Below are 13,151 nucleotides of genomic sequence, written 5' to 3' on the forward strand. Positions count from 1 at the left end.
AATTCAGCGTCGTCTGCGCACAACAGGCCCCCGTCGCCATCGTCGCCATCGTCGCCGTCGCCACGCCGTGTCGATGTCGACGACAACTACATAGGTATGGGGATGAGGGAGAGAGGGGGGAGAAAAAAAAGGAGAACGTAAATAAGGCGGGAGAAAAACGCCGAACGAAATACGATAAGAGTACTCACCCCCGCTTGGTTTCCGGCCAATTCCAGGGAGGCTGGTACAGCGATCAGGAGGTGCAACGATCACGTGCAGACCTTATTGCGAGAGGATCGTGAGATTTCCTATTTCCATGCATTTCGAAGCGCGCGATTCTAGCCTAACGCCCGGGGACACCCCGGACGCCCAGAGATTATTACAGCCGAGATTATCGAGGAAACGCGACTCCCACATCCGCAACGTCGGTATAACAAACTGTAAATAATTTATTTTCCCTCCTTTCAGCAGCGTAATCGTGGAACTCTTCGAATTACGTACGAGAAAGAGAAGAGAGGAACTTTCGAGAGAATATTAAAGAACTACTTTAACGAAAGATAAATATATTTCTGTCTCGAGATATATCAAATAGTATACGTTATTAAGATCGTAATTTAATATTAGAAGTATACCGAGACCGAGCAATCACTATTGACATTCTTATTTTTTAAATTGATATGTTAAAAACACAACCAATGGGAAACAAAGTCTAACGATCTAACTGAATCTCAATATATTAGATGTATAATAGGTGCAAGATATTCTGAATAGTAATGTATCGACAGATATTCTTCGGTCGTGTATAATACATATATTGTCAATTTATGTATTAAATTATTAAAACACTATCCAATATATATTCACATTTAATATTATGGAAAATATTCTACGAAAGAAGTTTATATAAAACGTTGTGTGTATGCGTGCGTGCGTGCGTGCGTGCGTGCGTGCGTGCGTGCGTGCCTGTGAAAAACAGACTATAAACTAAGTTAATATCACATACATACGAGCAGATATGAGACAGCAAAGAGGATAATTCGGCAGTCTGTGATACTCTAAAATAATTTCGGAAATATGAAAAAAGTTTCTGCCAGGCTTACAAGAATCCGAATCATATCTCTTCAGCGTTCGCGCGTGTAAAAAGTTTGCGCGAGGAAATTCATTTCGTTGCATAATTCTGTCTGCGTCTCGTTAAGTGTTCCCGTAAAAAGGAGACAAAAAAGATTAAAAATTCTACAATGCAATTGCGACAGCAGCGCCGTGAACGAAGGAACAACGCGTGATAGCGCTAAGGGTGATGCAATGAAATCGCTAATGATAACGATGCAATGTCTGTCCTCGTGCAGATAATTAATTAGAGAGGAGCAAATTACGAAATAATGAGGCTGCGATCGTAATATATTCGATAATCGATTCGAATACTACTGCTGCACGCAGAGTCCACGCGGTATTACCCGCATAATTTTCGGTCTTTCTCGACAGCTATAAACGGCCAGTCAGTTGAGCGACGCGTTGAACGTTAATGCGCAAAAATAATAGCATCTCGTACATTTTTGCACCGTACCCTTGGGGAAGGACTAATCTCTCTCGACGTAATTCCCGCGGAGGCTGTTGAAAATATCCGACGATTCCTGGATCACCGGGACTGCAAGCGGATCAACGTTTATATATCGCGTATCCACGCGCTCACGTGCGCGCGCGCGCGCGCGCCCCTCGATAATGTAACCGAAGGATAGCTTATCAAGTATTCACGCGACGATTTTCCAAAATCGCGCGGACGACCGAGCAAATTTGCGTCGAATCCCAGAAACGCCATTACCGACGCAATTAGCAGATGTAGCGTTAAAGCGCCGCGATATACGAGAGACCGATTAAAAGTGGTATTTCGAGCAGACCCGCGGAGCGGCGCGGGGTGGGGTATGAGAGACTGCGTTCGTTGATTACAGGGAAAGGGCCGAGCGCGCGATCGGGATACAATAAAAAAATATCCCGTTCTCGCAGCACATGCAGCTAATTGCCGAATATTTAATCATTTAAACGGTCAAATCGTCGACACTCCCGGAAAAGTCAGGGAGGTAATCGTCCATCGGATTCGGTAATAATCGCTATTTTTCCTGAGATTCAAATTGGCATGGAAATATATATTATCGCTCTCGAATTAAAGAGATTTTATTTATTAAACCTTTTTTACGTTGCGAAACTTCATTAAATTACCAATACGTGTGGAACACACGCATATAACGTTCAATAAATTGTCCCAAATGATACAGAATAGCATTTACAACTCGCTTTTTACGAAAAATTACGTATTTTATCGTCCATTTGTATCCTTTATATTTATATAAAATATGAGGTCGATACCAAATAAACGATTTTGATATAATTTAATTCTTTCGATATACAATTCTATTGTGAAATCTGGGAACAAAATGCTGTAAAAATATCTATCGAATTTGCTCATAAATATGCTCTTATTAATTTATTGCTGTCAAAGTATAACGGATATAATTTTATTAAGTTTCACACGTATCTTGTAAATTATTCTTCATTATTCTGATTTGTATGAATTATCTTAAAAATAAATAATCTCTAAAAGCGCGAATATCGCAATTCTTTAACAAAAAGAAATAATTTTTATTTTTAACACATATTTTTTAGTGACACATATATATATTGATTCCCTTTTTCTCTTTTCTCCTTCTCTTTCTTTCTGTATCTTTTCTTCCCAATTTATGGCAATACGATTTGAAGTTGGTCTTTAGTTTTGCCGAACGTAATGTTAAATAAATACATCCTCGTCGTTTGCTCGACTTTGAAATACCAGATTTCACTTGCAAAAGAGTCTAGCTCTTGAAGAAAGCGCATGTATTACCCTCTCGTATACATCGTGACGGAACGAGGAACAAATATTATTTCTCTCTGCCGACGAGGACGCTCCCACGTCCGGTGCATCGTGCTATCAGCAGACATCTCTCTCCTCTCTCATCCGATTGTTCGCGCACGACCTGCAATGTTCGTATCTACTCCCCAACTTAAGTTGAAACGAGATTTATTTCCTGTCGCGAAGTGCACCCGATTCAAGGATTCGGTCGGTTACATATTTTAATGCGATCTGGAAACACGGTGTTTCAGCGCTATAAACCAAGCGCAGCGACACTGCTGTGTCCTACACGAACCGGTGAGATTATGGCAGATTGAGATAATTAGATCTCAATAAGGGCTTTTTTTATGTATGCTTATTCGATAACTTACATTCTGAGTATATTTATATGAGTGTATTATACTTGTATTTTTTTTTCTACATACCCTAGAAACGGAAACATTGCGAAGCAAAGTCCGAATCTGTCACTTTTCAAATTCAGATACATCGTTATTGTCATCATTATTGTCGACCAGCTCAAAATATACGTTTTGTTTTTTCGATAATAGAATAGCTTTTAATTATTATCTGGAGATACAGTAGTGTCTCGGTCTAATCTGTCTAATGTCTAACCAGCAGACTAGCGTTGCATGCATATGATGGCTGCAATGCGGCAAAAATTATTCAAAATAAAATATCGGGATCGGCGTTGAGGAACCGAGCGTCCTGATATTTGCCGTAGAGGAATTAAATATCTAGATGTTATCTGTATAATATAAAAAAGGTAAAAAAGCGTGTTCTCATCGAAAAAAAACTATTTGTATGATAAAACCTAAATGATATGTATTGAAAAAAAGTGCTCTGCACCAAATTAAGAAGTACAATCCAAGTGGTACTATCTTTACTAAGTGTATATACTCTCATTATTAAAAATCTTTCTATTTGAACTTCCTAAAAAATACAAATGGTACTATCTTTATTTACTTATTGTAATTATAATGACTTGTATCATTTGTACAAAAAATTTTATATCAACAATAGGGGGGAGCGCCAAGTTAAATTCTACTAAATTAAAAAGTAAAACCCAAACTATCTTTATTTTTATATACAATGAAACCTAAGTATATACTTCGTATTCCTATTATGAAGGATATTCTTATTTCAATCCAAGTGATTTAATTTTTATTATTATATTATAATATTATAATTTTATTATTATATTATAATCTATTCAGACATTTTTTCTTTCAATCAAAGTAGTAGTAATCAGTTATATCATTTTCCTTCAAAATATTACCTATATCGCTAAGTTGCATTACCTTACTCATTACAAATGTTACCATAAAATTTAAATAGAAAAATTGTTTATGTAAAGACTGCTATTATTAGCTATTATCCTTGCTACTAATATTGCAGCACATTCCACGATGCATATGCATGTCGTTTACAGTGATGTTTGTTTTTACAATATGTGACACAAGCTGTGTTCCGTTATGCACCGCGAGTACTGAAGATCTATAGTTCACACATTACGTATATACCACAGATTTTCAATATTCCAGTGAATAACGAAATGCAGCAGTCGGAGCTATTTGATTTCGATACCAAGTTTGTATGACACATCTCGTAGTAATAATGTAATATATTGTCGCGACACGTGTCGATACTGACATACATAATTATATTCGTAGTATACGAGTATATGATTACATTGCAATATCTGTCTATTGGCGCAATGGAATTGAGAGACATACAATAATTCTATGTATCTTTTTTTAATACTAAATATATTCTTTAGAAGTTTTAATTACATTAATATAATAAATATTAATATACTAATTATAGTAATAATACAGAGGAAAACTGCAGATGCTATATTTCAACTGAAAATTTATGTATATAAACACAAATATAAATGTAAATAAATATTTTATACACATAGATATTATTTCAATATAATATAATACATATATATATATATATAGTATACATATAGTATATTATATGTACAATGATATATAATTATATATAATACATATTACATTTATAACAATATTAAATATAATATAAATTTGAGAAGGAAAAGAATAATGTGTATGTGTAAGATATTCTAAATTTAAAATATAATCTAAACTTTTAAAAAATTTTTAATCGATTTTTTTTAATGAAAATTTTTACAATGCATGAGATCTAATTACAGTAATCTTTTTTATATCAAGATTGAAAAAGTTTTTTTAAAAATTAAACATCGCGCGATAGTACGAATACGCAATGCTATATTTAAATAAAATTTATAAGTTTAGAAAAAATGACACTTATATAACAAGTATTTTAAATAATTAATAAATATATGTACAATGCATGCAGATACGTGTGTTTACCACAATAAACAATAAAATAGTGTTCTCTTTAAACACATCGAAAAGATTATGAATGACGAAGTTGTAAAATAAATTATCGACTTCAGCAGAATTTCTGACTAAGCAAACTCATCTTAAAAAATGTTGACAGAAAAGTGGATAATCACATACAGATACGGTTAATTTATTTTTATCATACATCTCGCACAATACACACAATATGAAGGAACTCGAGAATACATTATTAAATTAATTAGGTGTGCCACATACGATGTTACAGTCTTGCATCTTGCATAATTCATTACGGTATAATAATACAATGATGTCAATCATTGTTAAAGGTTCTATAAATTTGTTAATATTACTCAATATACACCACATATGAGAACACAATCTAATAAATCTATGTCTCTAACAGAAATATATTATCCTATTATGAATTTCTGCCGCGAGTTTATGATGTACATGTGGGTAATTATTATTTAATACGTTGAAAGCTCCCTTAGCAAAATTAAATACAACAATTCTAATATGAAAACATTGAAAATTAAAAAACTTTTAAATGGGGAACTACTAAAACTTATTGAAACCAACGAAATTGAAAATACACAAACTTCTAATTGTAATGAGTAATTTTGGAGAAAATGTATATAATTTTATGAATATTTTGTATTTAATGAAATAATAAAATTTAATCAAAACACTTAAGTGTTATACATATTGTATTGAGTTAAACGTAGATTCTGATATGTAGATAGTAATAATTATTTGTATACTATTCTCACAATAGAAAATAATGGATCGCCATGTAATCTTAGAAAATTTATTAATATTTTTACCTTAAATTAATTTCTTCTTAAATTTTTTGCAAAACCAGTATAAGATCATAGCTTTAAAAAAAAACACCATTAAAATAATTTCAATTTTTCTCAATAATGTGTTTCTAAGATAAAAATTTTTAATGCTTTATTTGGAACACCTAGTATATATTAGTTTTTAAACTTCTCATAATTAAAGTAATCAGTCCGACTCACTGAAATTCCATGACCCTATTCTTCTCTATAAGTAATAAAGATTGTAACATTGAATCGTTTTCAGAATAGTAAAAGTATAATATTAAACTGACGGTTCTTAGGCTAATTCTACAATGTGCTTTTTGTTTTCTGTTTCTTACTGTTTTCTCTTGCCTTCTTGATCAAAAAGGCAAGAGACAAATAGAGACAAACAGCAAGAAACTAAGAACGGAATGTAGTGTGTCATATATTTTGTTGAAAAATCTCTTTCACGTACACACATATAAAATAAATAATATATTTGTACACGATAAAAAATCTATTTAATGAAAATTTACACTTGAAACTCGATGAACTCGTTGAGATAAACTATCGCGGTATCCTAGTTTGCTTCAATTGCTTCAATGAATAAAATCGTGATGCTTCGCACGATACGTGCACAATTCATTTCATGATTTGTAGTTTCAACCATAAAAACAGCGTCGGCTGGTAGGGGCCACTTTATAGAATATGGAGTAAAGTCACTATAGCAGCTTTTATAGAAATTACTTGCTGAATCGCAGCGAAGGGTGCTTCGACATAAGTAAAATGTACACAATGGATTCATTCGCGGTGCAGCCAAAATAAAATAAAAAAAACGCCGCTTCATTGAATTCATCTTAGTCTACGAGCTTTTAGCGTGATCGCAAAAATCATGAAAAATAATTCTTATTTATTTTGTTTAGGACCAAATCTGTCAAAATACGTCAAATCCAGCTCCCGGGCTAATACAAACGAAAAAGATTTTCATATTCTCATTTTTGAACATCATTGACTATATTTACACTCCATCATTAATCGGATTTAGTAATATCCATAGTTATAATATTATGATATATTACTATGAAAAGTAACTGATATATTATTAATATTATGAGAGACACTGGAGTGTCTCGGCGCTAAGACAAGCGCAACGACACTATCGTCCCGCCGTTACGCGAAACCGCGAATTGTAGAGGATTGAGATTATTGGATCTCAATAACGACTAAACCGATCAAGTTTTACGCTCAATCGATAGCTTCTACTCGAATTGTGTAATAAAAGTGCTTTTATTTTTTGTCCACGTGCCCTACGAGCGAATGTATTGCGAAACAATGCATGAATCTGTCACTTTTTAAGATACGTCGTCGTTATTGTCATTATTATTGATCTCCATTTGCTTATAATTTAGTTTTTTTTATAGACAAATAACGAATATAACCGATAATTATAATCGGACAAAACGAAATTATACATTGATATTTATTAATTATTGTATTATATAGGAAAACGTTCACCACTACAAAAAACGTGATATTAGTATAAACCTTTTTAGTGACACGTTAAAGTGGGTATCCACTAAACAAGCACTTTGTTACAAACATTTGCAAATGTTTGCGAATATTTTGTATGTAGTGTTTTCTGTTTTTTTTTCTAATGTGTGTATGGTGTGTGTGTGTGTGTGTTTTCTCTTTTAATTGTATGTGTTTGAAGGCTTCGCTGAATTTATTCAGTTTGAAAATGCTTGCAAACGTTCGCAAACGTTTTGCGCAGCTGGTGGGTGTTCACCTTTACGTACCTTTTTATTATTGCAACCTAAATAATAAATAGTAATTTTAATTCTTCTTCGCAGATATTCTTATTGAAGGTCTTCTTATTTCAATCCAAGAGAAGTAGCTTTAATTCTCTGTCAAAAATTATTACTCCTTAAAAAGATTATTATACCAAATTAAATTAAAAATTGAAACTCATATGCTACAAGTCTTATATATATAACTAACCAAGTTTAATTTAATCAAATTAAAAAGTTAAACTATCTTTGTGGTATTATCTTTATTATTTACTTAACTCTATTAATATTATTTATTTATTCTAAGTAAATGTTCAGTTAGTAAATACTATTCAAATAAATAATTGTTAAAATTTAGTACACTTTTTCTCATATTGTCAGTATATTCCTTGTAGCATAATGCAATTCTTAGATGCGAAAAAGCGTGAGATGATCCTTTAACGAAACCGGCGATTAAAATTAAGCAAAAGAAGCCATCAAAAGGAATTAGTTCGTAAAAGTACGGAATAGTATATGCATAGATCGCATGAAAGGGTGCGGCACGATGGCGAGGAGACAACCTCATATCCCGCACGTTTGCCGAATAAATTACGCGATTTCTAATTAAGTACGACTAAAGTACCTATTAGAGTTGGCCCGTAATCATTCCTCTATGTTGAACGACGTTTTTCCCAAGGATTCACATTCATACAATTGTTCAAAGCGCTGCCTATGCAAATCTCATTTTTACAAGCACTATTCTATTTTAATGAGAGACAGATTTCCTGTCTCCGTTGCTTTTTCATATAATGCACATTAATATTATACGATTTATCATAATTAACTCTGCGTAAGTATAAAGGACAGACAATTATATCAATGATAATACGTATTTTACAAAGTTAAAATGTCTGTTGAATAAGATCGATTCTTTAAGAGAAACTGAATCTATTAGGATTATCAAATAAATTTATTAAATTTAGTAACGAGATAATAAGAAGAGAGCCAAAACAATTTAGTTTAATACAACAATAGACTATTTACATACAAACGTTTCGACACCGATCGGGTCGGAATTACCAATGTGTTAAATAAAAGTTTTAATTCATTCTGATTAATTTGATTCAGATTTATAATACTAGAATGCGCTTTGTAGGATTGACTAACGTAAAATTGCAGTAACTTCCCAGCTCTACACTAATAATGCTCGTCAATATGACCAGGGATCTAATAGCATCAGCGATGCAACATCTTAATAGAAGATTGCGCAAGGTTTTGTACATACATATACTCTTGAGATTTACCGGCTTTTTTAAATTTTTATTTAACACACGACATTGATAATGACACCGATCGGTGTCGTTTGTATGTAAATAGTATGTTTATTATTATATTTTGTTATAAAATTTTTTTTTGTTCTTTCCATATTGTTTTATTAAACTAAATTGTTTTGGCTCGTAGCTCCTCTTATTGTCATTACTAAATTTTATTATTGTTCAGTCATAATATTATTTTTGTTTATTAAATTTTATTCTTTGACAATAAATAGCGTTTAATAACAATATGTGCATGTATGCAGCGGAGCTTTAACATCGCAAACAAAGCCCAACACATTTTGGTCATAATAAATAGTTTATGAACATTATCCGATCGACCACAATCCATTCAGTCTACTCTATTGTAATAATTGTAATATTGTGTGGCAATCGCAACTGATCGGACGATTATAACCTATTACGAAGAACAATTATACACTATTTCTATTTTACAAAGAAATGTGAACATATCGATACAATCTTTCAGCCATTTTATTTAAAGACATTTTTACCTATTAAGAAGTATTCTGTTGCTGTTTCTGGATCGCTGTCTATCGGCAAAAGTGATGTGAAGAATACGTTTGCTTAACAAGTCAGACTCTTAAATTATTACAGTTCCGACTTGTCATTTGTCAATTCTGTATTCCAACGAAGAGAAGAGAGAGCAACAGCTTCAACCAAAATTACCGCCCGACCCCTCCGTAGAATTACTATTCTCGCCATTTCTTCGTAGCTCGTCCGACCTTCTTTCGCAACGGGAAAGACGAGACGAGCTAGCTGCACGACCAATTTTCATAGCGCGCGACACCGGGACGAGTCGCGTATCTCATTGCAGTAAGCGGATGACCCAATTTCATAACAATGCAACCCCCGCCAGCGAAAGAACGACCCTGTGCAAACGAGACGCAGGCAGGATAGAGAAAATGGAGATGGGAGAGGCGGGCCATTTTGCCGCTACCTGCAGACTGCGACAAGGCGAGCACAAGGGGTTCCGCAATTTAGAAGGACACCGGTTTATGACCGCCGTGACAATGGATACTTACACTTACACGTTAAACATAAGGGAGCTTGCCTGTGTAGTAGTATTTCGTTCACGTCGAATGATGCCCGTTTTACAATCGCGTTCGCGATTTGTCCGTTAGAATTCGTTAGATTCCGGTATAATTTCTAATTACCGCACGAAAAAGGTCGACCGACTTTCATGGAAGCCACGAAAATTACGAGCTCGTGAGATGATAACAAAGTATTAAAAGACACAATTTTAATTTGCAGAATTACTCTTGCGGGGGAATATGCTTGCCGAAATAAAGCACCGCTCCCAAGCGAAATAACGTCTCCGAGAAGTGCATATATACATACATATACATTTATATGTTTGTCTGGAGAAAGGTCCACGGAAGGCTTAATTTGCGCCCGACAACAGAACGAAGAGAGAGAGAGAGAGAGAGAGAGAGAGAAAGAGGTTTTACGCGCTCGCGTGAGTCGAAATTCATGCGGCGCAGGAACTGATATTTCCCAGAAAATGAATCACCCTTATACAAACGAACCGACACACCGCGGTAACAGCGGCACAATAGTCAGACAATAGCAAAAGCGCGGGTGGTAGCTAGCGAAAGGGACTGGATGACGGGGCATAGGTGGCGAAAGGGGAGCGGTGGGACGCAAGTGTTCGGGGAGATGCGCATAGAGCGAAAGTGGGAGATTTCGTGGGTCGCCTCTCCCTCTGCGTGTATATGGAGCGCGTATACAGGTAGAGGAGAACGAAGACAACGAGGGGATGGACGAGGATGGATGAAGGGATGAAACTGCGCTCTCCAGACGGAAGCGGAATGAAGGCGCCTTTCCGCGTACAAACCGCGCTGAGCCGCACCGCTAAACATCATCCCCATTCCACCCCGCGCAAATTAAATAACCCACATCCATTAAAGGCATTACTGTTACTCTTCCAGGTTCGTACTTGGTTACCGAGCACTTAATGTCTAATTAACGTATTACGCAAATCGCCTGATAAGAACGAGTAAGTACGCGAGTAAACGTCGCACAGATAGATAATTTATGATTCGCCTGCACTCGAAACCCTCCCCCTTCTCTTTTCTATTGTCGCGGCGCTATTGGCGCTGAAGTTGAAAACCGCAGATCTTTTCTATAATAGTAAAAGAGAGGATTAATCACTTTTGCCGATAACGAATCAAATTTACTCTGACGAATTTTATAATAGATAAATCTTGTCCGTCGCAGAGATAATTTCCGCCATCGATTTTGACGAAGGTATTTTCGGCGACTGACAGAATACCGTTGTCTTTCAAGACATAAATCGCATCTTCATTCCAAGAATAATTATAACACATTTATGACTCTGGTTCTCTGGTAGAAATTTTTCTTAGAATTCTTCATATAATTGTAATGAAAAAATTCCAAAATTTCTGTATAATTGTATTACTTTATAAAAAAAAACTCCTCATATTATTTATACGATTAGCAATACTTCTAGTAATGAAAAAGTCTACATGTTTTCTATCTAGAATTCTTTATATATGAATTCAAAAATATTTTAAGATATCTCATTTCATAATTTCTGAAGAAAACTTACAAAATTTCTAAAAGATATGTTTTCATAAAATATATTATAATATAAGACATTTTTTAAATATTATTATGAGAGATATAAGAATTTTTTTCACCAGAGTAAGATCAAAGAAAATCTTATTAACTTAAATATACAATCTTTTCAAGATACTCTTAATTGTAATATTTAAGTTACTTATTTTGAAGCCACGTGGAGCTTAAGCATAATCTCAGAAAGCATATAAAAATAAATTAGGTCAAATTTTGCATTTGTATTCCGTTGAATTGTTTAAAATATGATTACATTACTTTTATAATAGATAAGTCACTTAAAAACACTAAGTAATTAAATTAACAAATATAATTTATTAATTTATTTTAATTAATTCATTTTAATACGTAACATATTAACCTTTTCTTTAAGGTTCACATATTTTCAAATAGATTAGACGTACGAACCGTTGCCGAAACTGCTTTCAACATGTTTTTACACGCCATCAAGTCATGTCATTAAAAATTCATCTCATCGCAAACAACAACGCTGCTTATCCGAAATTACACTGCCTTAAAACGTTCAACAAGCGTTAATTAATTACACTACAATTAGTTATGAACAATGCGCATTAAAAATTATAAGTTATCGAGGATCATCATAAAGTGATTTTTTTATACACAAAATCAAAATCAACAAAAAGTTATACTTCTCTACTTCATAATAAAATTGTTGTTAATATTGCTTGCGTTCTATTATGTATTTTTAATAGCGTAAAATATATAACAACCAGAAGAAAAAGCTTCTATTATTTAATCACTACATGTCTAAATTTTCAATAAACAGCTAACATACACGTTTTAACAAGACATTCTATAATAAACTTTAATTTCATGATATTTCATAGTTTTTAAGCTATTATTTTATAAGCGTTCTAACAAGTCAAGAGATCTAAATTACGTGAGTTCTTTTGATAAAAATAAAGAAAACTAACTGTAACAAGATTTTAGCGATACGATGACTGATGATGAGAAACGTTTCTTTCGTGAGCGCCACACGTTATCGCGGGCGCCTATACACATATATGTATATTCAAATGACCGTTCCTTTGTGTTCATGAAATTTAAAACCTATCGACCCGCATACAGCAACTAGATTCTCACGAGATTGCTCCTTTGAGGTCTGGTCAATCGCGGCGGTACTCATCGTCCTGGTTTATCAAGCTGCCCTTCACTCTCTTGCAAGGCTTTCATGAAATTTAATAGGATGTCTGATATATTCTTCGTTTTTTCATGTCAAGTCGGTTCGTAAGAAACAAAGAACGCCAACGCTAACATACTATTTTTTTTAATATCCTTCACTACTTCTCGTATAATCTTTTGCTATTAGATCTACAACTTAATTCTTGGCCTCTTTTACCAAGTTTCAATGTAAAATTATAAAAGAATGACTATTAATTAATGAATATTAACCTAATATTCAAAGTAATCCCATTCAC

Source organism: Cyphomyrmex costatus, unplaced genomic scaffold, assembly GCF_001594065.2.
Source record: "Cyphomyrmex costatus isolate MS0001 unplaced genomic scaffold, Ccosl1.0 scaffold76, whole genome shotgun sequence".
NCBI classification, from domain to species: domain Eukaryota; kingdom Metazoa; phylum Arthropoda; class Insecta; order Hymenoptera; family Formicidae; genus Cyphomyrmex; species Cyphomyrmex costatus.